The sequence below is a fragment of the Elephantulus edwardii genome, unplaced genomic scaffold (genome assembly GCF_000299155.1).
Source record: "Elephantulus edwardii isolate Elephantulus edwardi_28Jun2011 unplaced genomic scaffold, EleEdw1.0 scaffold00008, whole genome shotgun sequence".
Lineage (NCBI taxonomy): Eukaryota > Metazoa > Chordata > Mammalia > Macroscelidea > Macroscelididae > Elephantulus > Elephantulus edwardii.
Window position 1 is genome coordinate 5,854,227 of NW_006399758.1, and position 23,325 is coordinate 5,877,551.

Here is a 23,325-nt window from a genome sequence, read left to right on the forward strand (position 1 = left end):
TCAGTATCTGCTGTAGGGCTGGTCTCTGTAGACCCCCTTCGCCGTCCTCGAGGAAGGGGCCTTGTGTCTCGAGTTAGTCCACTCTTCCTGTCCATAGGAATGATATGTCCCCTCACTGAGTCCATGTCCATAATCATAGTAATCAGTACCACTCTGGGCTGGGGTGCTGTAGCTGTTCTCATAGGAATCATAGCTCTGGTCATTGTAAGCGGTACCATATCCATCATCGTAGTCGTATTCTCCTTAGGTCTCCTGTGCAGGGGGCGGTGGTGGAGGCCGGTATCCGGTCGGGGGCACTCCTCTTGCTGGGGGGGTGAGCAGCCCTCTTCCTCGGCTCACTGGCCCTCGGGAGGAGAGGACCCCTCTGGGGGTCACCGTCCCTCGGGGTAGACCAACTGCAACTGGCCGGGCTGTGATTGCTCCCCTTCCCCTGGTGACCGTGGGGGGCAGGTACACCTCGTGTCTGCAAGGGGAGCTTCCCTCGCACCACTGGGATGTCGGCGTTTTCTGAACCTCCATTCAAGTATGTCAACTCCTGGAGCTGGACTTGCCTGATTTCATCATTGTAGTCGGCGATGAGGAACTTCTTGATTTCTTCCAAAGCATGTCCCATGCGGGCATAGGCCTCCGCTGGCGGGGCGAATACTTCAATGAGCACGTGGAGATCATCGTTGAGATGGAAGTACTTGGCTTCTCCGCTTTTCCTCAGCTCTTCTTCCTTTGTCTTGTCCCGCATGGAGCCTTTTCCAAGAATGGACATTTTTGTCAACTTTTCTTCCTGCAAACGCTTCAGGGAATTGCCACGTGGCCCCAGTAGTTTCCCCACAAAGTTGAACTTAGGGAACTGCTTCACAGGAATTAACACTTTCTGTCCCAGCTTCATGTTCTTGTTGATCACCACATCAATGTACTTTTCTTCTTCCTTGCTATCTCCTTTCTGAAACTTCTCTATTTCTTGTTTCACCAGCCGCAGAGCGTGCGTGAACAAGGGGTCCAACAAGTCCTTCTCCGCCATCAGCTCCGGCAGGTACTTGTCTTCCATGCTCGCCGCTGCCCAGGGTCCGGGGCGCCCCCGACCCAGCCCGCGCCCCACGGACCCGGAGGACCCGGCGCACACGGTGGACCCCGCGGACCCGGCGGCTGGGCGGGCGCGGCGCTGCACTGGGGCACGAGGACCCGGCGCCCGCTGTCCCCGCGATCGGACCTCGCTGTCCCTGAACGCGGACCCCGCTGTCCCTGAACGCGGATCCCGCACGGACGGCAGACAGGCGGCAATTCTTGATCCTCTGCAGCAAGTGCATCAGGTCCTCCTAAGTTTCAGCAAGCAGGGTTCTGTCATCTACATAACGCAGATTGTTAATAGATCTTCCATCAATCCTGACCCCACTCTTCTCCTCATAGAGCCCAGCGTCTCGGATAATCTGTTCTCCATACAAGTTGAAAAGGTATGGAGATAGGACACATCCCTGGCATACGCCCTTCCCAATTTTGAACCATGCAGAGTTTCCTTGCTCTGTTCTGACGACTGCCTCTTGGTCCAAGTATAGGTTTCGCATCAGAATGATCAAGTGTTCTGGGATTCCCATTCTTCTCAGAGTCAGCCACAGCTTGTTATGATCCACAGAGTCAAATGCCTTTGCATAATCAATAAAACACAGATAGACATTCCTCTGGTATTCTCTGCTTTCAGCTATGATCTATCTAACATCAGCTACAATATCCCTAGTACCACAACCCCTTCTAAAGCCAGCCTGGACTTCTGGATGTTCTCTGCTAATGTGCTGTTCCAGTTGTTTTTGGAGTCTTCAGTAGAATCTTGCTTGCGTGTGAAATCAATGATATTGTTCTATAGTTTCCACACTCTGTTGGGTAACCCTTCTTTGGAATGGGAACAAACATAGGTCTCTTCCAGTCAGTTGGCCAAGTGGTTATTCTCCAGATTTCTTGGCACAGCCAGGAAATTAAAAGGTGTATTGCCATGGGAAAGTCTGTTGTTACGGATCTCTCCAAAGTACTGAAGAGCAATGGTGTCTCTCTGGAGACTAAGGTGTGTCTGATAATGGCCATGGTCTTTGCAATCACTTGTTATGCATCAGAGAGTTGGACAATGACCGAGGAGGATAGAAGGAGAATTGATGCCTTTGTGCTATGGTGCTGGAGAAGAGAATTGAGTGTACCATGAACAGCTAGGAAAACAAACAGATCCATCCTGCAGAGTTAAACCAGATAGCTCCTTGGAGGCAAGGATTCTGAGAGTCCTTCTGACATACTTTGGACATGTTGTAAGGAGAGACCGGTCCTTGGAGAAGGACGCCATGCTTGGGAGGGTGGAGGGACAGCGCAGGAGGGGAAGGCCCTCTATGAGGTGGATTGATTTAGTGACTGGGGTAATCAGGATGGGAGTGTCAGAAACAGTGTGATTGGACAGGACAGAGCAGAGTTTAGGCCTGTTGTACATAGGGTCACTATCAAGTGACTGGACAACACATAAGAACAACAACAACAACATAATCTCTCTATCTATATCATCACATTTCTCTATACCTGTGTAACTCAAACTCATTGCAATCTAGTGAGAACAGACTCATAGCTGACCCTCTAGTGGCTTTTCAGAGTCTGTAAACAGCATGTGAGGAGATTTCCCATATTTTTCTTGCAGAACAACTAGAGAATTAGAATATAGAGAGGTGCAGCCTTTGGTTTAGCAGTGTAGCTCCCTATGGGCTATACCATGAGACATTCCTTTGACAATATTTTGAAAAGCAAGAAAAATAGTTCAATTCTCTTATTTCTCTAGGGACCTACTTGAAAATTTTCACAAATGTTATTTACTAACAAACAAGTAGAATCTGAGTATTATCAAGTATCAGGCTTAATTACATTTAGAATGCACATAACTGACAGTACTTCTTAATTTCTTATAAATCAAAGTTAAGTGGTCAGGTGATGGCAAAAGTAAAATAAAATAGAAAAATCATACTAAGAAAAACCCGTGTTCCTTGGCATACACAATAGTTAGAACTGATTTCTCCCTTCACACCCCATGGTTGATTTTGACTCACTGACAGCATTTTAAAGGTAGATTGTTTTTATTAGCTAAAGAGTGAAGTTGGAATCCCACTAAGATGAGTTTCATTGGAGTTTGTAGTTGTTCCTTCCATTTCTGGGCCCTTGTCCTGTGAGATATTATCCATTTCAAAAAGTTGTGCTATTTCAGCAATTTCTTGTTCAACATTGACAGTTGCCATTTTACAAATATTAGAGAGATTGGAAAGGCCTATAAGATCATTAAATCCATCCCCCTGGCACTGCAGGTGAAGCAAAACTATTATTTTTTGTGGGCTATATTTGGTATGGTCATTTCTAGTAAAAATAATAGTGAGTGAAAAGGGTGAACGTGCCTAGGTATGTGAAAAGTTTCTGCTAGAAAATGGCATTGTTTCTTAGCTTTTTTATCAGTTAGGCTATCATTAGGGAGCTACTTTATATTCCAAATCTATATTTCAAAACTGTTTCCATGGTTTAATTTATACTTTCCTTTTAAAGCCCACCTTCTGGTTAATGTCAGCACTTATCAGATTATCTGCGTGGTGTCTGACAACTAATATTCTTAGCAATCTGTTAGTTCTGCATGTAAAGAAATAAAAACCCTTATAGGTCTACAGCACACTTGGTTTAATAGTCATATTTTCAGTGATACTTCGTTCTTTTAAGAGTTTGTTGTTACTGTTTGTTGTCAGGTGCTGCATGTTGGTTTCAACTCATCACAATCCTCATGCACAGCTGAATGAAGTGTTACCTGGACCTGCACCGTCATCTTACTACTGGTTTGAATTCGTATCTGCAGGCTGTTTCAAATAGTTTTATTAAAAGTCTTCCTCGTTTTTATCAACTTCTTAGTTTGGCAAGCATTAGCTTTATACAAGAACTGGTTCTCATTTAAAATTTTTCCAAATTTAATTTCCCCACCAAATTCATAGGTGGCAAATGTACTTCACTGTTGAAGGTTTTGTTTTCTTAAACGAATTCTGACTCACAAAAAACCTATAGGTCAGAATATAAGTGCTACACAGGGTTTGTAAACAAGATAGCTTATTAAATGAATATTTTTTTGCATTTAATAAAAATCATCCATTCACACTAATAGCCTGTGTGATAACAAGAAAGTGTGCGTGTATTATTTTTCAATTATCAATGGTGTCAACTCATTTATATTTAATTAAATGTAAAATTTCAACATTCAAGTATTTTACAAATAGATTCTTTTCATATCCATGAGCCTATCTCTCAAGCACACAATAACAGAAAAAAATATTAAATTCTACATTTAAATGTCACAAAGATGGTTTTAAAGTAATATAATCACCAGTATACTGTCTAAGCTTGGTTGTTATTAAGTAGTAGTTAATTAATTCCACTAAAACTATTTTTAAAGCATAAGCTTTATAATACAATCTGGACACATATAAATGAACAAAATCTCCCTTAGGCAATATTAAATCATCACCTCTTTTATATAATTTACAAGAAAAAATAGAAAGAAAAGAAATGAAACTATGTATCAACTCTTTCCCAGCCATTTATAGCAATTGGCTCTGAAACAGTTCCTTTCTGAACTCCTAAAATAGATAATAGAGACCTAAAGCTGTTTTGAGCGGAAGAGACCTTATATCGTTTCGTCAGTGTTGTATTATTTGGAAAATACAAAGAATCAAACACTTTATAAGATTATTTTTCTGTAGTCTTCAAAAATGTCATATTCTAGATCCCACAGTTGCATGCCTAATGGAAGACTCATTTAAAAGGTTAATTAGTTACTATAGAAAATACTTTTATATTAAATCAAGATATCCCAGATTACCTTCTGAGAGCAGAGAAATCCTAACTCCTAAGATCTTGTGGTGAAAATTTAAGCAGGCATAGGTTGTAGCCGCCCACATGCCAAATAATGACATGTCATGTGTAAGTTTCTACCCCTTTTACCCTGCTTTGAACATGTAACCAGCATGTTATATGAATAATTGAACAGATAGTCATTAGTAAAAGCAAAGTTCTCCAGGCATAACATTTTAAAAATATGCATGAAAAAATTTCCATGGATAGAATCCTACTCTGTTCTAAGAGTAATTATGTAAATCTACATGTGATAACATGTTATATTGATATTAATACTCTATCCCCTGAGCTTTTAACAAGACAGGACTCTTTGGCATGCAATAATGACAAGTTAGTAAGAGAACAAGGCATCAGTTTAAAATAAAACAATCTTGAAGCACAAATATAGAAAACCTTTCTTAATAATGAGTTTCTCATATCTATTTCTCTCAATGTAGGGTGCCCTAGAGCTTATAAAACTACTTCCTGGGCCCTAGACAGCATAATATGTGAGCTACTCCTTTAATAAGTCCAGGGCGAGACAGTTTTACATCATGTGAGCTCCTTGCCTCACTGATGGTGACTGTGCTGTGATGACTTAGGACATATTTTCGCATATCGTTACCACTATAACTAAGCCATCTCTTGTGTGATGCTCCATTTTCCTTCATCAAAGTCTTTTTCACAAAGAAAAAAAATTACAATGCTACTGAGTTCTGGGTGGGGGTGTGACAGAAAAAACTGGATAAATTATGTATATTGTATTGAAACAGATGAGGGAAATTATGTATATTGTATTGAAACAGATGAGGGAAAGAACAGATTAGAAGTGATATATGATTGAGTATTATGGTTAGCACAGGAATCCAGAATTAAGGTTGCATAGAGAAGTGTACTTGGGGTGGGGGATGGGGGGAAGGGACCTGGGAATTGTATACTAATGAAGGAATTTTTTTTCTTTTTTTTTTCTCTGTTCGGAGGGGGAAGTGAGCTGGTGGGGAGGGGTGGGAAGGGAGAAAATTGCAGCAATGAATGAATGGAAATCCAAAACCTCTGTAAAAAAAAATTATAAAGAAAAAAAACCCCAACTTATTGAGTTCTGACATTATGCCTTCATGAGTAATTTTCTTGTATAAATTTGACTACATGACAATTTATCTTCAGGTTTTATCTCCTCACCCTATGCCTAAGATAATAGGCATTATTACTCTCAATAAATATTGAAACATTAAATCTGAGATAATTTTCTAAGATAATCTAATCATATTTCCACATTTAAAAGCAAAACAAATATGTAGGAGGAGCATGTGTCCATTTGAAGTTGTATTGGTCTCTGGATTTTTCTGCCATCAATTCTCTGGCACCCCTTCACAGCATCTTATATCATCTCCAGAATTACAGCTCTTCCCCCCCCCCCCTCAGGTTTAGTACACTCTAAGCATTGGGACTTTGTGTCTAAAGTAACACTCTGCTCTTGTTTCTACTCCTTGATAATAGTGAATTTCTTTGCTCTGGAATTTTCTCTCATTCAAGCCAAAATAGAATGTAAAAATAATCAATCCCCTTGTTAGAGTTTCATACACCTTATTTGCATAATTCCACACCCACATGGTATCCATGCGCTTTATTTTCAATATCAGCAAGTTGTTTAATCTCTCTGGTGGGTCACGAGCAACCTATTTGCATAGTCCTATTTGCTGCAGAAGATCAAAGACTGAAGCCTTCAATTTGGATTGAAGCTCAACCTCAGTAAAACAAAGATTCTTACCACTGGGATGATAAGCAGCATCATGATAGATGGTGAAGAGAATGAGATTGTTAACATCTTTAGTTTACTTGGCTCCACAATCAACACTCTTGGTACCAGCAGCCAGGAAATCAACAGACAATTGTATTTGGAAAGTGTGCTGTCAGGGACCTCTTCAGAGCACCCAAGAGCAATGACATCAATCTGAAGACTAAGGTGGGCCTGATCCAGGCTATGGTCTTTACAATTACTTGCTATGCATCAGAAAGCAGGGCAATGACTAGGGGTGATAGAAGGAGAATGGATGCCTTTGAGCTGTGCTGTTGGAAAAAAGTACTGAACATATATGGAGTGTTGGGAGAACAAACAGATTTGTCCTGGAAAGGGTGAAACCAATCTGCCCTTTGGAGGTAAGGATTCTGAAGATCCATCTGACATACTTTGGACATGTTGCAAGGAAGGACCAGTCTTTGGAGAGGGACATCATGCTTGGGAAGGTAGAAGGACAGTGTAAGAAAGGAAGACCCTTGATGAGATGGACTGACTCAGTGACTAAGGTAATGGGGGTAGTAGGCTCAGAATAGAGCAGGGTTCAGAGATATTATACATAGTGTCACTGTGAGACAGAAGAAACTCAATGGCACATAACCACAACCACCACCAGTCAGTCATTCCTATGCTGCCCTTCAGGTGAGATCTCAGATGAGATTTCTATGTAAAGTTTCTTTTAAAGAGGGTATTAGCAATGAAAATAAATGATTGTAAATAAAAAACACAATTATTCTTTTTCCAGCTTCCATTCTATTACCAAGCCTGCATTTTTCAACTATTATTCCTTCTTCATTGTTTCCCACTTTCACCTTCCAGTCACCAATTATCATTAATACATCTGAATAAAGAGAGGAAAACTTGCTCTGCAAGCTGAGAGAACTGAAAAAAATACATCTAAGGCTTAGGTTGCAATATTGAAAGATGCTATGGGCAATATATTGAATGACTCAGAAAGCATCAAAAGAAGAAAGAGCGAATACACAGAATCACTGCACCAAAAAGAACTGATTAACTGAAAATTTCCATATAACAGGAAGACATGGTAATGGAGGAGGAAGTGAAAGCTGTATTGATGGCATTGGCAAAATATAAGGCCCCAGTAATAGATAGGATACTAATTGACCTGTTTCAATTAACCTGTGCAGACTTGGATGTGTTCACCAGCCTATATGAGGAAATTTAAAGGACAGATGTGGGGCAAACAAATTGGAAGAGGTCCATATTTGTTCCCCCCAAGAAAGGTGATCCAAGTGAATGTGGAAACTTTAATTAATATCAAACGGCATCATTAATATCACATGCAAGCAAAATATTGCTGAGATCAATAAAAAATGGCTAGAAAAGTCCATAGATAGGTAACTGCCTGAAGCTCAAGCAGGATTTAGAAGAGGCCATGGCACCAGGCATCATTACTGAAATCAGATGGATCCTGGCTGAAAGTAAAGAATGCCAGAATGTCTATTTGTGCTTTATTGACTATGCAAAGGCATTCAACTGTGTGGAACATGACAAATTGTGGCTAACATTGAGACGAATGGGAATCCTAGAGCACTTAATTGTGTTCTTGCAAAACTTATACCTGGACCATGAGGCCATTGTGTGAACAGAGCAGGGGAATACAGCATGGTTTGAAATTAAGACAAGAGTGTCTCAGGGTTGTATTTTATATATATACCTATTATCTGTTGTATGCTGAGCAAATTATTAGAGAATCTAGACTCCATGAAGAGAAATGTGGCATCAAGATTGAAGGGAGACTTATCGATAACTTGCATTATGCAGATGATGCCACCTTGCTTGATGAAAGTGAGGAGGACTTGAAGCACTTGTTGAAGAAGATCAAGGAATGCAGCATTAGGCATGGATTGCATCTCAATGTCAAGGAAACAAAGATTCTTACCACTGGACCTATAGAAAACATCATGATGGAGGGAGGGAAAATGAAACCTGTCAACAACTTCATTTTGCTTGGATCCACAGTTAACACCTTTAAGTACCAGCCACCAGGAAATAAGGAAACACATTGTACTGGGAAAATCCATAGTTAGGCACCCATCTAAATTATTGAGGAGTAATGATGTCAGTTTGAGGACTAAGGTGCATTTGATTTAAGCCATAGTCATTCCAACTACTTGGTATACATCTAAGAGAAGGACAATGACTAAGGATGATAGAATAATTGATGCCTTTGAGCTCTGGTGTTGGAGAAGAGCACTGAACATCCCATAAATCACTAACAGAACAAATATGTCTTAGAGACGGTATAGCTGGAGTGTTCTTTGGAGGCAAAAATGCTAAAACTTTGCATCACATGTTGTGAGCAAGAACGTGATGCTGGGAAGGGTGGAGGGTCAATAAAGAAAATGAAGACTCTCAACCAGGTGTATTGACATGGTGACTGCCACAATGGGCTCTTGTGTGTCAGCAAGTGTGAGGATAGCACAGGATAGAACAGGATTTAGATCTTTAGTTCATAGGGTCACTATGAGTCATTCTCAACTCGATGGCACACCACCACCACCACCACAACAACAAACTCAATGATTTGGGTGGAAGTTACAAGACCATGATGAAAAAAGCCATAGAAAAGCAATCCATCCAACCACAGGGTAAATTTCTTAATCTCTTTGTTTCTCATTTGCCTTATCTTGAATTTAAGAGGATTGTAGTAGATGAGTCGTAAAGTCCCTTCTAGCTAGAAATCTCTGTGATTCTTTATTATGCAAAGCAAAGTGGAGAACAGAGATAACCATATAGCTATATCAAAGGAAAACAAGCTTCAATATTTGGCTTTATGTGTTTGCATATTTTAGATGGAAAAATTTTTTTAAATCCTAAATCACTAGTAAAATTACTTCGGCTTTTGCTTTACTCTGTGTGCCGATGCATCCTGAGTGCTGCGCTCCATGATACTTTCTATATCTAGTAGATCATGTTAAGCAGAACCCTATGTGAAACTGACAAGCACTGAACTTAAATTAAAACAAATCTACATTCCTTGTAGCAGAGTCAAGAAAGGCAAACACACAAATGCAAATAAATAGACAACTTCAAGGCTTATTTACATAACTACTTCTTAGCTTATGGATTAACATGTTGTAACCAGGAAAACTCCTCTTGTCAAAACTGGTCATTTACAGTTTTCTCACTTCTTTATCCCTGTGATGTATTTTCTTTCTTCTTCTTCTCTCTCTTTCTTTTTAAGCAATGATTTTTAATCACCTTCTTTGCCAAAAATAAATTTAAGTGTCTCGTCAAGTCATTTGCACTTTTTCTTTCCCAGCTTCTCCTGGCAGATTTTTCTTGCATGTAGCATTAAGTAGTTCTGCTTTGGTTCCCTTGTATTAACCCTGAGGCTGAATCTTGCCATTCGTAGTACAGTAAACTTTTAATTGAGTTCTTTAAATGAGGCTGGAACATCGTTAGAATAATACATGCTTCTAAACAATACCCCCACCCCCCATATTTTTATCATTTCAAATTTTATTCACACAAGACCCAATTTTAAAAATCTCCTCTATTGTGTCTTCTATCTTCCAAAGAGATAAAAATAGATGTAGTTTCCTAATTAAACATTTTCTTTCACTGCATCCCACATTGCCAACCAAGCTTAGCATCTTTCAAATTCTGTTCAGTGCAGCAATGGCTACTACATTCAAAATCTGAATCAAATAAATGCCTTACAGGGTTGTAGCATCACCTGCTTGTCTCATCTCCTTCCCCTTTGATGAGATAGCCTAGTAAATCCAGGTTGCTTTTTCTAATGCAGTTGTGCTCTGTGCTGATGGTTTTGCAGATTTCCCCACAATATCCTCCAAATCCTTTTCTAGGTGTATGTTCTGCATAATTGGCTCCTTGATCCTGTACTTATTAGTTTGTATCTTTATACCTGAACTGTATTTGGCATCCTCTGCCTTAATCACCTGCAATTCAAATCCTTTTCAATCTGATAATATTGCACCTTATTATTTGCTAAGACTTCAATTTTAGTATCACCAGCAAATTCAATGATCTTTTCTTCTCTGCACATGTCCTAAAATATGTAGGCCTTATTCCCAGAGCTCGTGAATGCATACTATTTCTAACCCCCTTCAAAGCTGAGCTTGCCATGTATGCTGCCTTTTGTCTCCTGTGCTTAAATTAGTTTTCTCCTACAATATGCTATTTTCCTCCTGTCCTTTGGGTCTGCTTTAGATATGAATCTCTGATGTAAAACTTTGTCAAATGTTTTATGAAAATCAAAATACACCACAGCACTGAATTGTCCTTATATACTGGGGCAGTGGTGCCCGCCGTGAGTTCTAACAAGGCGGAGAAAAGACTCCCCTCCCCCCATTCATAAACTCATCCTGTCTCAAAAAAATCATGCGAAGAATCTCAATTTATATTAGAAGAAATAAATAAACTAGCGATTTGATAGAGGGAGTCAACTTTTCCTACGTGCGTAGAGACAGAAGGGTAAAGCACACATCTCACTATGTAGTGAGCTCTGGTGGCTTAGTGGTAAGGAGCTGTGTCATCAACCCAAAGGCATTCTGGTTTGAACCCACCAGCTGCTCTGTAAGAGAACGATGAGTAATTTTTTTCCCTGTGTGATTATATTGCCTCTGAAAACCCAGTGGAGGGTCAGCTCTGAGTCAGTTTCAGCTCAAAGGCACATAACTACAACTTAATTAATGTTTGGTGATTTGAACCTACCAGATTCACCCCAGAAGAAAGGCCTGCAACTCTACATCGATTACTGTAGAGAAAACTCTATGGAAAGTTCAACTCTGTAATACAAGGAGTTGCCCTGAGTTAAAATAGACTTGGCAACATTGGATTTAGTGGTTTTAGGGTTTGTTTGTTTGTTTTTAATTTCTATATCACCAGAATCTGATCTAGGTCATTTAGATTGTTGTTGTTTTTTAAATCTAACTACATTATTTGAAATGAAGAGAGACTTAGAGAAAAATTTTAAGAGAGAACCTTCATATTGCCTTCCACCCAGTTTTCCCCAAAGTTAGTATTTTGCATCACCAAAACATGAGTAGCAATACTTAGACTTTAACCTGGATACAATACTAATGCCTAAGTTACAGCAGTTTAAAGACTGTTGCAAGTTTTGCCCCAACGTATATTTTTATTCTGTGCAGAATCTCACATTGTGTTTGTCGGGTCTCCTTTATCTTCTTTATTCTGACAGTCTCGATCTTGCCTAGCCTGTCCAGACTAGAATCCAGAAAAGCACCAGTAGTTTATTTTATAGAATGTCTCTTTATTGGTTTTGCTTTTTTTCTTGATTTCATGCTTTCTTGAGATTGTATTAAATGTCTGCATGTTTTGGTAATAATCCTGCAAAAATAATTTTCCCTTTCAGTGAATTATATCAAGGGATGCTGTTAACCTTGATCATTTGGTCCAGTTACTATTTTTCTCCTGTAATTAATAAACACCTTGTGGGAGATACTTGGAGATTATGCAAATGTCTTATTTCACCCCACACTCCCACCCACTAGTTTTAGCATTCATTTGTGCATTTGTTTTACCTGCAAAAAAATATTACTGAAGCGTTTGCCTAATGATGATTTACAATTTCCCCCTGCAAGGAAGAAATGTCCCTTCTGATCTATTTATTTATGTATTTATTTATTTACTCAAATATTCATTTATATCACTCAAAATCATCAGTATTTCCTTCTAAAATTGGTGTAAGAGTTGTCACTAAAGAATTTATCAGTGAAAAAATATTGCTAGTTACGTAGATAGAACACTGGTAATGTTGGTGGAAGGAACATAACCTTTGAGAAGTATGCTGAGAAGAAAACTTGTCATGATAGACTTGTCTTCTGAGTATGCTTCTTTACCAACGGAGTCAACAAAAACAACAAAAATGCCTCATTGTACTGCAAGAAAAAGAGCATCATCACCCTTTCAGCTTATCTCAAGAGAGGTAAAACCAGAAATATGTCCAGCAGCAAAAAAGATTGAGTCAATGTTCATTTTAATAATTGAGAAACAGAGCAGGTAGCTAACCAGGGCAGCTAGTGGAAAGGCATGGAAAGAAGACCAAAAGTTGGCCATGAGGAAGTCCATCTAGGATGTAGGAAATATTGGCAGAAGACAAAACCCACTGCCATTATTTTTATTCCCACTCACGGTGATTCTGTAGCACAGAGCTGAGCTGTCCAATTGAGTTTCCAAAACCACAAATACAGAAGCTCAATGATTTATTTACCTCCTTCCCCCATAGATCAACTGGTTAATTAGAGCCTCTGACTTTCCATTAACAACACAGTGCTTCTACCAGGGCTTCTAGGACTGAAACATTGTTTTTGTCAGGTGTCCTCTGGTTGAATATTGTTCAAAATAGCTTTATGTGTTTCCTCAAAAATCTAGACATAGAAATTCCATATGACTCAGCTAGGAATAAACCCCAAGGAAATGAGAACTGAGACACAAACAGAGAATTTTACACCAGCGTTCAAAGCAGCATTATTCACAACCACAAGAACATAGAAACAGCCCAAAGTCCAAGCACAATTGAATGGATTGAGAAATTGTGGCACATTCATATGATGAAATACTAAACAGCACTCAGGAGGAACTATTTCAAAAATCCTACATAACTTGAGAGTCGAAAGCATTATTCTGAGTGAACTAACTCAGTAGCATAATGACAAATACTACGTAAAATCATTATTATTAAAATAGAAAGAAAACTAGTAAAACATGTATGGGAAATCAAAGGGGGAGGGGTGAGAACAGAGGGGTGAAGGTGGGCAGGAGGGAAATCACTGGGTGGAACAATTTGATGGGTGGAGGGAGGGGGTAAATGAAATAGGAAAGATCCATCGGGGACCTGAAAAGACAGTGTAATGATGGGTATAGTTCAATGGAGATTGATTTTATAAAACAAAATATATGGGAATGATTGTATGAAACACAATGTGAATGAAAGGAATTGTTAAACACAATGTATATGAATTTTGTATGCAAACCAGTGTCAATTTTTTTAAAAAAATTAAAAAGTAGAACATAAAAACCCCAAACCAACCCAACACAACATACTGTATGAACAACATATTGTATGAACAACATATTGAAATGTTGACGTTTCTTGAACCATCCTCACCATATCCACCATGCTCAAGCCAATTTTTGCAGTAACTGTGTCAATCTATCTCCTTGAATGTTTGCTATCTTTTGCTGATCCTCTACTTTTCTAAGTATGATGACTTTTCCCAAGGACTGACACTGAGCAGAGGAAATTGAAACTAGTTGGACATCATTCTTTCAAGTGTGCTTTTCTTGATCAACCTTGTTGAGATGATGTCTTATTGTCCCATAAGTCATTCCTGATGAACCAACCTTGCTTATCAACAAAATTGAATCCAAAGAGAGAAAATTCTTATAGAAAAGTTAGAAAACATTTGAGAGAAATCACCACACAATTTCTATCCCTCATGTACTTTTCTCAAAACTAACAGACCAGGGTCTAAAAGTGTATTTGTTAATATACTGACGTTTAGAGAGCTGAAAAGACAAATGGCAGAGGAAAGGAAGTTGATGTTGCTGTTGTTGCTGGACACTATTAAGTTTAGTCCAACTTATGACCACAGAGTATAATGCAAAGTATAATTGTTCCATAGGATTTTCAAGCTTGTGATCATTCAGAAGTAAATCTTTAGACCTTTCTCCTAGGGCATTTCTCTATGGAGGTCAACTGTCAACCTATTGGTTATGAGCCAAGTGTTTACTCAAAGGAAGAAGATAATAATAATAATAATAATAATAATAATAATAATAATGCCTCTAGTAAGCTGTGAATCAAAGTTTTTGAGCAATGACTTTCTTGATACTATTCATTCATCTATAATTCTGTTTATTTCTTTATTTCTTCAACAAATACTATAGAGTGAATACTATGTCCCTAGCATTATACTAAGCTTTAAGAACACAAAGTAAAAGACATAGTCCCTGTTCAAAAGAAATATTTACACTTTTCAATTTACCTCTAAGCTCCTGTATGAGAATTGTCACTTCAAATTTACTTATTCATCAGTGTAACAAGCATGTAGTAAGGATTTGCAATATATCTTGAATCATTCTGTGTTAGAAAGACACAAAAACAAAAGTCTTGAAGCTATTCTCAAAGAGTGTGCAGAAAACCTGGAAAACTAATATAATTGTGATATTATATGATATCAATGATATTGTTTGATAATTTCCACACTCTGTTGGGTGACCTTTCTTTGGAATGGGAACAAATATCTATCTTTTCCAGTCAGTGGGTCAGCCAGCTGTTCTCAACATTTCTTCGCACAACTTAGTGAGCACATCCAGGCCAGTGTCTGTTTGTTGAAATATGTCAATTGATATGCCGGTCAACTCCTGGAGCCTTGTTTCTTGCCAATTCCTTCAGAGCAATTTGAACTTCCTCTTTCATCACCATAGGCTCCTGCTCATATGTCATTTCATGAAATTCCTCTGTCAGCCAATTCCTTCTGATATAGTGACTCTGTGTATTCCTTCCATCTTGTCTTGATACTTTCTGGATCATTTAATATACTGCCCAAAGTATCCTTAAGTATTGCCACCCGTGGTTTGAATTTGTTTTTCAGCTCCTTCAGCTTAAGAAACACTGAGCGAGTTCGTCCCTTTTGATTTTCTGATTCCAGCTCTCTGCACATTTCATTATAGTATCTTGTTTTATCATCCCGGGCTGCCTTTTGAAATTATCTGTTTAGCTCTTTGATTTCTTGGTTTCTTCCTTTAGCTTTGGCTTCTTGGCACTCTGATGTAATACTCAGAGTCTCATCTGACATCCATCTTGGTCTTTTCTTCTTTTTCATCCTTTGTAACAATCTTTTGCATTCTTCATATACAATTTCCTTGATATCCTCCCAGAGCTCGTTTGGCCTATGCCCATTAGTGCTCAAGGCCTCAAACCTGTTCCTGAGATGGTTTTGAAATTTGAGTGGAACAGACTGAAGGTCAAATTTTGGTTCCCATGGACTTGATTTCGTTTTCTTCAACTTCACATGCAAGCAAGATTCTGCTGAAAATTATCCAAAAACGTTTGAAACAATATGTCAACAGAGAACTGCCAGATGTGCAGGCTCGATATAGAAGAGGTCATGGTACTAGGGATATTATAGCTAATGTCAGATGGATCTTAGCAGAAAGCAAAGAATACCAGAAGAATGTCTATCTGTGCTTCATTGACTATGCAAAGGCTTTTGACTGTGTGGATCACTACAAGCTGTGGCTGACTCTAAGAAGACTGGGAATCCCAGAACATCTGATTGTGCTAATGCGAAACTTATACTTGGACCAAGAGGCAGTTGTCAGAACAGAGCAAGGAGACACTATATGGTTCAAAATCAAGAAGGGGGTTCGTCAGGGATGTATTCTGTCTCCATACCCTTTCAATCTGTATGAAGAACAGATCATTCGAGATGCTGGGCTATATGAAGAGCAATGTGGCATCAGGATTGGTGGAAAATCATCAACAATCTGCGTTATGCAGATGACACAACCCTGCTTGCTGAAACTGAGGAGGACCTGAGGCGCTTGCTGTAGAAGATCAAGGACTACAGCCTCCTATATGGACTGAAGCTAAACGTCAAGAAAACAAAGGTTCTAACCATTGGGCCAATTGGCAGCATCAGCATGGATGGTGAAGAGATTGAGATAGTTAACAGTTTTAATTTACTTGGCTCCATAGTCAACATTCTTGGTAATAGCAGACAGGAAATCAGGAGACGAATTGCATTGGGAAAGTCAGCTGTGAGGGACCTCTCAGGAGTACTGAAGAGCAATGATGTCAGGCTGGAGACTAAGGTGTGCCTGATCTGGGCTCTAGTCCTCGCAATTATGTGCTATGCATCAGAGAGTTGGACAATGAATAGGGTTGATAGAAAGAGGATTGATGCCTTTGAGCTGTGGTGCTGGAGAAGAGTGTTGAATATACCATGGACTGCTAGGAGAACAAACAGGTTTGTCCTGGAGAGGGTGAAACCAGAGTGTTCCCTGGAGTCAAGGATTCTGAAGCTTCGTCCGATATATTTTGGGCATGTTGCAAGGAGGGACTGGTCCTTGGAGAGGGACATCATGTTTGGCAGAGTGGAGGGGAGGCGAAGGAGAGGAAGACCTTTGGTGAGATGGATCGACTCTGTGACTAGAGTGGTGGGAAGAAGTGCATTTGAGATGGGTAGATTGGCACAGGATAGAACAGCATTTAGAGCTCTTGTACATAGGGTCGCTATGAGTCACATGTGACTCGATGGCACATAACAACAAACATTATACGATAGGTTTTATGATAGTGGTGTCCAGAAAACCTGTAGTAATAAACCAGAAAGGTACAACCTTAAACCAGGAGTACAAATATAGTGTGAATCTTGAAGGGAAAATTAAGGCTACTTAGGTTAATAGGTAGGCATCTCCAATGGCCAGGTGGGTAAGTAGCTGTGCTATCAACCAACCCAAAGGCAGACAGTTTGAATCTATAAAAAATTCCAAGGAAGAAAGATGAGCAATATCCTCTCGTGTGTTTGACAGCCTCTGAAAAGTCACTGAAAATTCTTTGAAGGCTCAGTTATGAGTCAGATCCAACTCAATGGCAATGATTTTTAATAAGAAAAATAGAACTAGTTGGGATGAGCAAAGACCAACTGATTGTGGATGCAAGTCACTACAAAGTCATTCATTATAATGCTGTAAGTCTTAGAACAAATGTGCACTGTAGAGTTTAAGGAGAGGAGAGATGAAACACAAGAGTAGCAAAGTAAACAGAGACCAAACAATAGAATACCTTGGACTTTAAACTATGTAAGGAAAAAGGTAAGATAATTAACTTTATTTTTTGCAAGATAATTTTGATAGCTGTATAAAAACTAGATATGTTGTTGTTGATATGTGCCATCCAATTGTCTGTGACTCATAGCAACCCTATGTACAAGAACTCTGAACCCTGCCCTACCCTGATGTGAGGGACATAAAATAAGATACGGTTGCAAAAATGAATGTCATTAAAATAAATCAGACAATAAATAACAAAACAAAGAAAAAAAATCCCAACAATAACCAACAACAAAATCCCAAAAGAATAAGTTTGGTAGCCATTACATTTGAAAGAATGGAATAGATTCCATAAATATTATATGATAATTATGTGATGATGACTTAATGTTAGGTTTAAAGATCATTTTCAGGAAATTGGATGTTACTTTTAGAGAGAAGGAAAACAAAAGAAGCAGCAGATTTAAGATTGAAAAAAAATCTGCTACTTCTGCATTTGCTTGTAAAGCAATTATGTGCATGCCTAGAAAGCTGATTCTGGTGCTTATGAGAAATCAGATCTGGCAGTAGAGAGTTTGGAGTCATTTATTCAATCAATAGTGATTTGCACATTTATATCCTTGGCAACTGATGGAGGGCCACTATGAGTTGAGTTCAACTTGATGGCAATAGATTTTTATTGTGTCAAGATACCCTAGTGGCAAGAAGCTGTGCTGCAATCCTGAATGCACGCAATTCAAGGTCTTCAGCCTCTCCAGGAGGAAGAAAGATGGGCCATTTCTTCCAGTGCAATTAACTGCCTCTTAAAACCCACTGGAGGGTCAGCTATGGGTTGGTTCTGACTTTACAGTGCACAATAACAACAAAAATGTCAAGCTACATGGTAGCAATGATTATGAGTGGTCATGACACAGTCCTTAAAGAACTTAAAAACATGATATTGTTGGTCTTCCATACTTGTGGGTTCTACATCCATAAACTTAACCCACTTTGGATCCAAAATATTCTGAGAGAGGGTGGGGAAATGAGTGAGTGAGGTTCCTAATGTTTATTAAGTTATTAAAGATATCTCAAAAGCCGAGCAAGGGTAAAGTGCTATTCACATAGCACTACATTCACATAGGTATTTTATCTAATCTAGATAAAATTTCAACATCAAGAAGACAAACATTTTAACACCTGGGCCAATAGTCAACATTCTGATAGATGGATAAAGAATGAAACTGTCAATGAATTAAACTTATTTGGATCCACAATCAATATACTTGGTACCAGTAGTTAGGAGATGAAGTTAGGAGTTGTATTGCATTGAGAAAGTATTCAGTCAGAGACTTCTGCAAATTGCTGAAAAGGAATGATGTCAATTTGAGGACTAAGGTGCCACTGATTCAGGTCATGGCTCTTTTAATTGCTTCCTGTGCTTCTGAAAGCTGGTAATGAATAAGGATGACAGAAGAAGAATTGTTGACTTTGAGCTGTGGTGTTAGAGAAAATTACTGAATATTGCATGGCCTGGCAAAAGAATAAACAGGTATGTCTCGGAAAAAATATAGTCAGAGTGGTCCTTGGAGGGAGGCATGAAAAAGCTTTATCTCACTTATTTTGGGCATTTTTTTAGGAGAGACTATATCTTGGAAAATGACATCATACTTGCGAGGTTGGAGGGTTGGCAAAAGAGAGGAAAATCTTTAGATAGATGACACAGGGACTTCAGCAATGAGTTCAAGTGTACCAGAGATTATGAGGATGGCACAAGATAGGTTTCAGACCTCTTGTTCTTTAGGTCACTATGAGTCATACTCAATGACACCTAACAACAACAGGAGGGATTTAAGAAATACAAAGATGTGTGTACATGCTACATGCAAAGACGCCATTTTCTTTCGTTCCATGTACTTTGGGAATAAAGGATAGTGTCACTGAAAAAGTAGATTTTCAACAAGTTAAATTAACACACTAGTTACAACAGGATCAGATAGTACTTTATCCTGCTGTGCATTCCATAAGTTGGAACCTATTTAAGGGTAATAGGTAAGAACTCATTTCATGTCCTTGACACTTTACAGAAGACATTTGAGGATCTTCCAATTTCAGTTTCCATAGAGCTCCTGAAACCAAACTTTCATGAACACTCTAGAGTAATTATAGGATAAAAACCGAACCCATTGCCATGAAATCCATTACAACCCATAGCAATTATATAGGGCAGGGTAGGACTGGACCACAGAGTCAATGTGATGATCTGAGTTTATTGTTAAAAATAGCTTTCTTAATTATCAACTTTGACTTTCACCACATGACTGGGTAGGAACCTGAAAAAGAATACGTGTAAACTACTCAAAATGTTTGGTCGGTTTCTTTTCTCCCCCTCATCCTCCCAAGTTTAAATTGAGCAGATTTAATAACAGAAGAGGACTAGCTGATTAAAAAAAGTCTAGACTGTCCTTTGGGGTCTGAGATTCCTGCACCAGTTAGATGTGCATTTACATGACAGCATCAACAGCCTCAAGCAGAGAACCAGAGAGCGAGATGAGGCAGAGCTGAGGTAAGATTACTGCCCCAGGCAGCGAGAGTCAGGTGCCTTTTCCCAAACTTGCTGAAGGATTGAGGGAGACGCCATAGTTGGCAGGGAAAAGGGAACTTTGTAAAACTGACCTAAGTTGTGAGGCGGAAAGCCAAAAGACCTGAAAGCATGCTTGAGAAGCTATCCTGACTAAGAAATTTTGTCCTGTTGCCAGCCTGCATTATAATCTGTTAACTTCCCTAGAAAACCTCATAAGCATGAGTGAACTCTGTGTGGCCACTGCAGTGTATTTCTGACCTGTTAATTAAGCAGTATGATTGATTTTGGGATTCATATGAGTAGATGTGAGAGCTTTGGGGCAGTGTCCTATCTTGTTAGTTTGGTCCTGTGGATTTTGTTGATAAGGATAGTTCCCCTTACGGAGCTGACAGAGGTCAGAAGTGGTTATCCCCACACCACCTATACCCTTTTTATAGTTTCTCAGGCTGTTATTCTTTTGAAGCAAACTGCTACATCTTTCTTTTTTACAGTGACTCGGATGTTCTAACTACCTACTTTTTAGTAAGTAGTTGAGCACTTAACTACTATGACATCGGGACTCTTTTATGAGGAACTATGGATGAGAATAAAACAAAAATGTGAGAAAGTCACCTGAGGGTGTTGTCAATTGAGTTCTTTGTTTTATCTCCTTGTTCTCTTTGGCACTTGTTGTTATGGCTGTCAGGTTGAGTATGACTTATAATGACCCTATGAACAACCATCCTCTTGATCTTTGACATACTTGAGTCCATTGCTGAAGTCACTATATCAATCCATTTTGTAGAGGGTCTTCCTCTCTTGTGCTGACCTTCCACCTTTCCTAGTATGATATCTCTTCCCAAGAAATACTCCCTTCTAGCAAATCCTAGGGAGTGAAAGTATGTGAGCATATTGCCAGCAGGGAATACCCCTTGCCTCTAAGGAGCACTCTGGCTTCTCCAAGGCATATCTGTCTGTTCTCTGGTAGTCCGTGGGATATTCTGCATTCTTTTCCAGCACCACAACTCAAAGGCATCACTTTTTCTTCTATCATGCTTATTCATTGTACAACTCTCAAATGCATAGCAAGTGATAAAAAATATCATGGCTTGAATCAGGAGCACCTTTGTCTTCAAACTGACATTATTGATGCTCAGTACTTAGGAGACATCCCTGACAGCTGACTTTCCTAACGCAATACATTTGATTTCTTGACTGCCATTGGCAGAGGTATTAATTGTGGATCCAAGTACAATGAAGTCATTGACAACTTGAATCTTTTCTCCTTTTATCTTACTGTTTCCTATGGGTGCAGTGGTAAGGGTATTTGTTTTCTTGTTGAGATATAATCTATCTTGTAGGCTGTAGTATTTTTTATCTTCTGCCGCAAACATTTCAAGTTCTCTTCACTTTCAAAAGAGGGCCTGACCATTAGGCCAGGAAAGAAAGAATGTGTGGTAGTAGAGAGAGAATATCCATATCCAGGATGTATTATACTCAAGTTCTCACAATCAGCTCACATTCCCAAAGACATCCATTTCTGTGTCAGACAGTTTATAGGATGAGTCCTAATGATATAACATCTCATCTGGTTTTAAAATAATCTAATATGAAAAACCTAAGAAATTGCTCAAAAAGACACTTCTTCACAGGTGAAAATATCTGGAATTCAGATCAGAGTTTTAGACCTTGGATTAGCCTTTTGGCCGTATTACCTGTTATGTCTAATTTGACTTTCCAGATAGTGTTTCATTTCTCACTGGTTATTTGAGAAGTTAACCTGTACTAACTACAGGATACAAGGTGCTTACCAGAAAGCACTGCTATTTTATTTACTTATTCATTCTTTCCCTTTTTTTTTTTGGTAGGAAAAAAAAGTATGTGTATATATGTATGTATGAATATATATCTCACTACAGCAACAACAACAAAACCCCAGAAAAACAAACCCCAAGATCCTCCAGAGGTTCTGAGGGAGAAAGATGGACAATTTCTTCTCATGTGACTTACAGTCTCAAAAAATCCACTGGGGAATGAATTGAAACTCAATGGCAATGGGTTTGGATTTAAGTTTGCATTCTGGGTACAAAAGAGTCATCAAGTCACTACTCCTGAAGTAAGAAATGCTTGTGTCAGAGGTTCTGGGGTGTTATACTCAGTTCAGAAAAGTGTGCTTGTTAGAAGTGCAATTTCATAGAGCCTGCCCAAACTCCCTGAATTAGAATCTCGGAGAATAATACCTAAAAAAATGTTTTAATATGTTCTCTTGCTAATTCTTCTTGGGAGTTCTGGTGGCCTAATGGCAAAAAGCTGTGTTGCTATACTGAAGGCATGCAGTTAGAGGCCATCAGATGCTCCACAGGAGAAGGATGGGCTCCCGAATGATTAACTGCCTCTTAAAACCCACTGGAGGGTCATGGGTCAGTTCCAACTCAATGGTACACTATATCATCTACTACCACTAACATTTGTCTTGTTGTTATTCACTGTTAAGTCAGAGCTAACTCATAGCTGACCCTCTAATGGGTTTTCAGAGGCAGTAAATTGCTCAGTAAGAGACGTTTTTAAAAATAAATTTTAATTGTGATTTTAATGAACGTTTACAGAGAAGTTAGATTTTCATTCATTCTTTATTCTTTATTTTACCTCTTTCTCAGTTCACTTAAAAAAATATTTATTCATTGTTGCACAATTACCTACCTCACACCATCCTTCCCCTACAGTCCTCTTCACAATGATGTACATCTTATTCTGGGCTGTGTTGTAAGCATAATGCCTAATTATGTATTCCTTTTAAACAGTTCTTTCCCTCATATTTTTTAATGCAATGGTCATTAACTATCCACTCTTATCCTATTCTCCTCCCAACCTCCCATGTCAGACCTGCTTTATAACAGTGGTGCTATGATTGACCATCTTTCTTCCACAGAGCAGCCAGTCTAGTTGAGCCATGTCCTTTTGAGTTGGCAGTGTAACTCCTTACTCTTAAGCCACCAGGGTTCCTTGCTAATTCATAAATACCATAAAATCTGGAAACTACTTCTTCACACTATCCCTTCCTCACTGAACTTCTTTTGTTCCAGGATTTATGGATATTTGATGCCCCAGAAACTTGCTTGGAAAGGACTCCAGAAAACTCAAATTCACTGCCCCCACTGCTGTCAAGTCAGTTCAGCCTCATGGCAACCTCTCTGTAGGTTTCTGAAACTGTAAATAATGAAAGGAAGAGACTGTCCATCTTTCTCACAAGGGACAGATGGTGACTTCAAACTGTCATAGACATTGGCTATGACTAACTGTCATTTGGCTTTTGGATTAGCAATAC

At 39.0% G+C, this 23,325-nt stretch overlaps 2 pseudogenes; one reads left to right on the plus strand and one right to left on the minus strand.

Annotated features, from left to right (window-relative positions):
- On the minus strand, nt 1-1,042 carry LOC102860552 (annotated as a pseudogene).
- Nucleotides 1,041-23,325, plus strand: part of LOC102852690 — a 27,107-nt pseudogene continuing 4,822 nt past the window's right edge.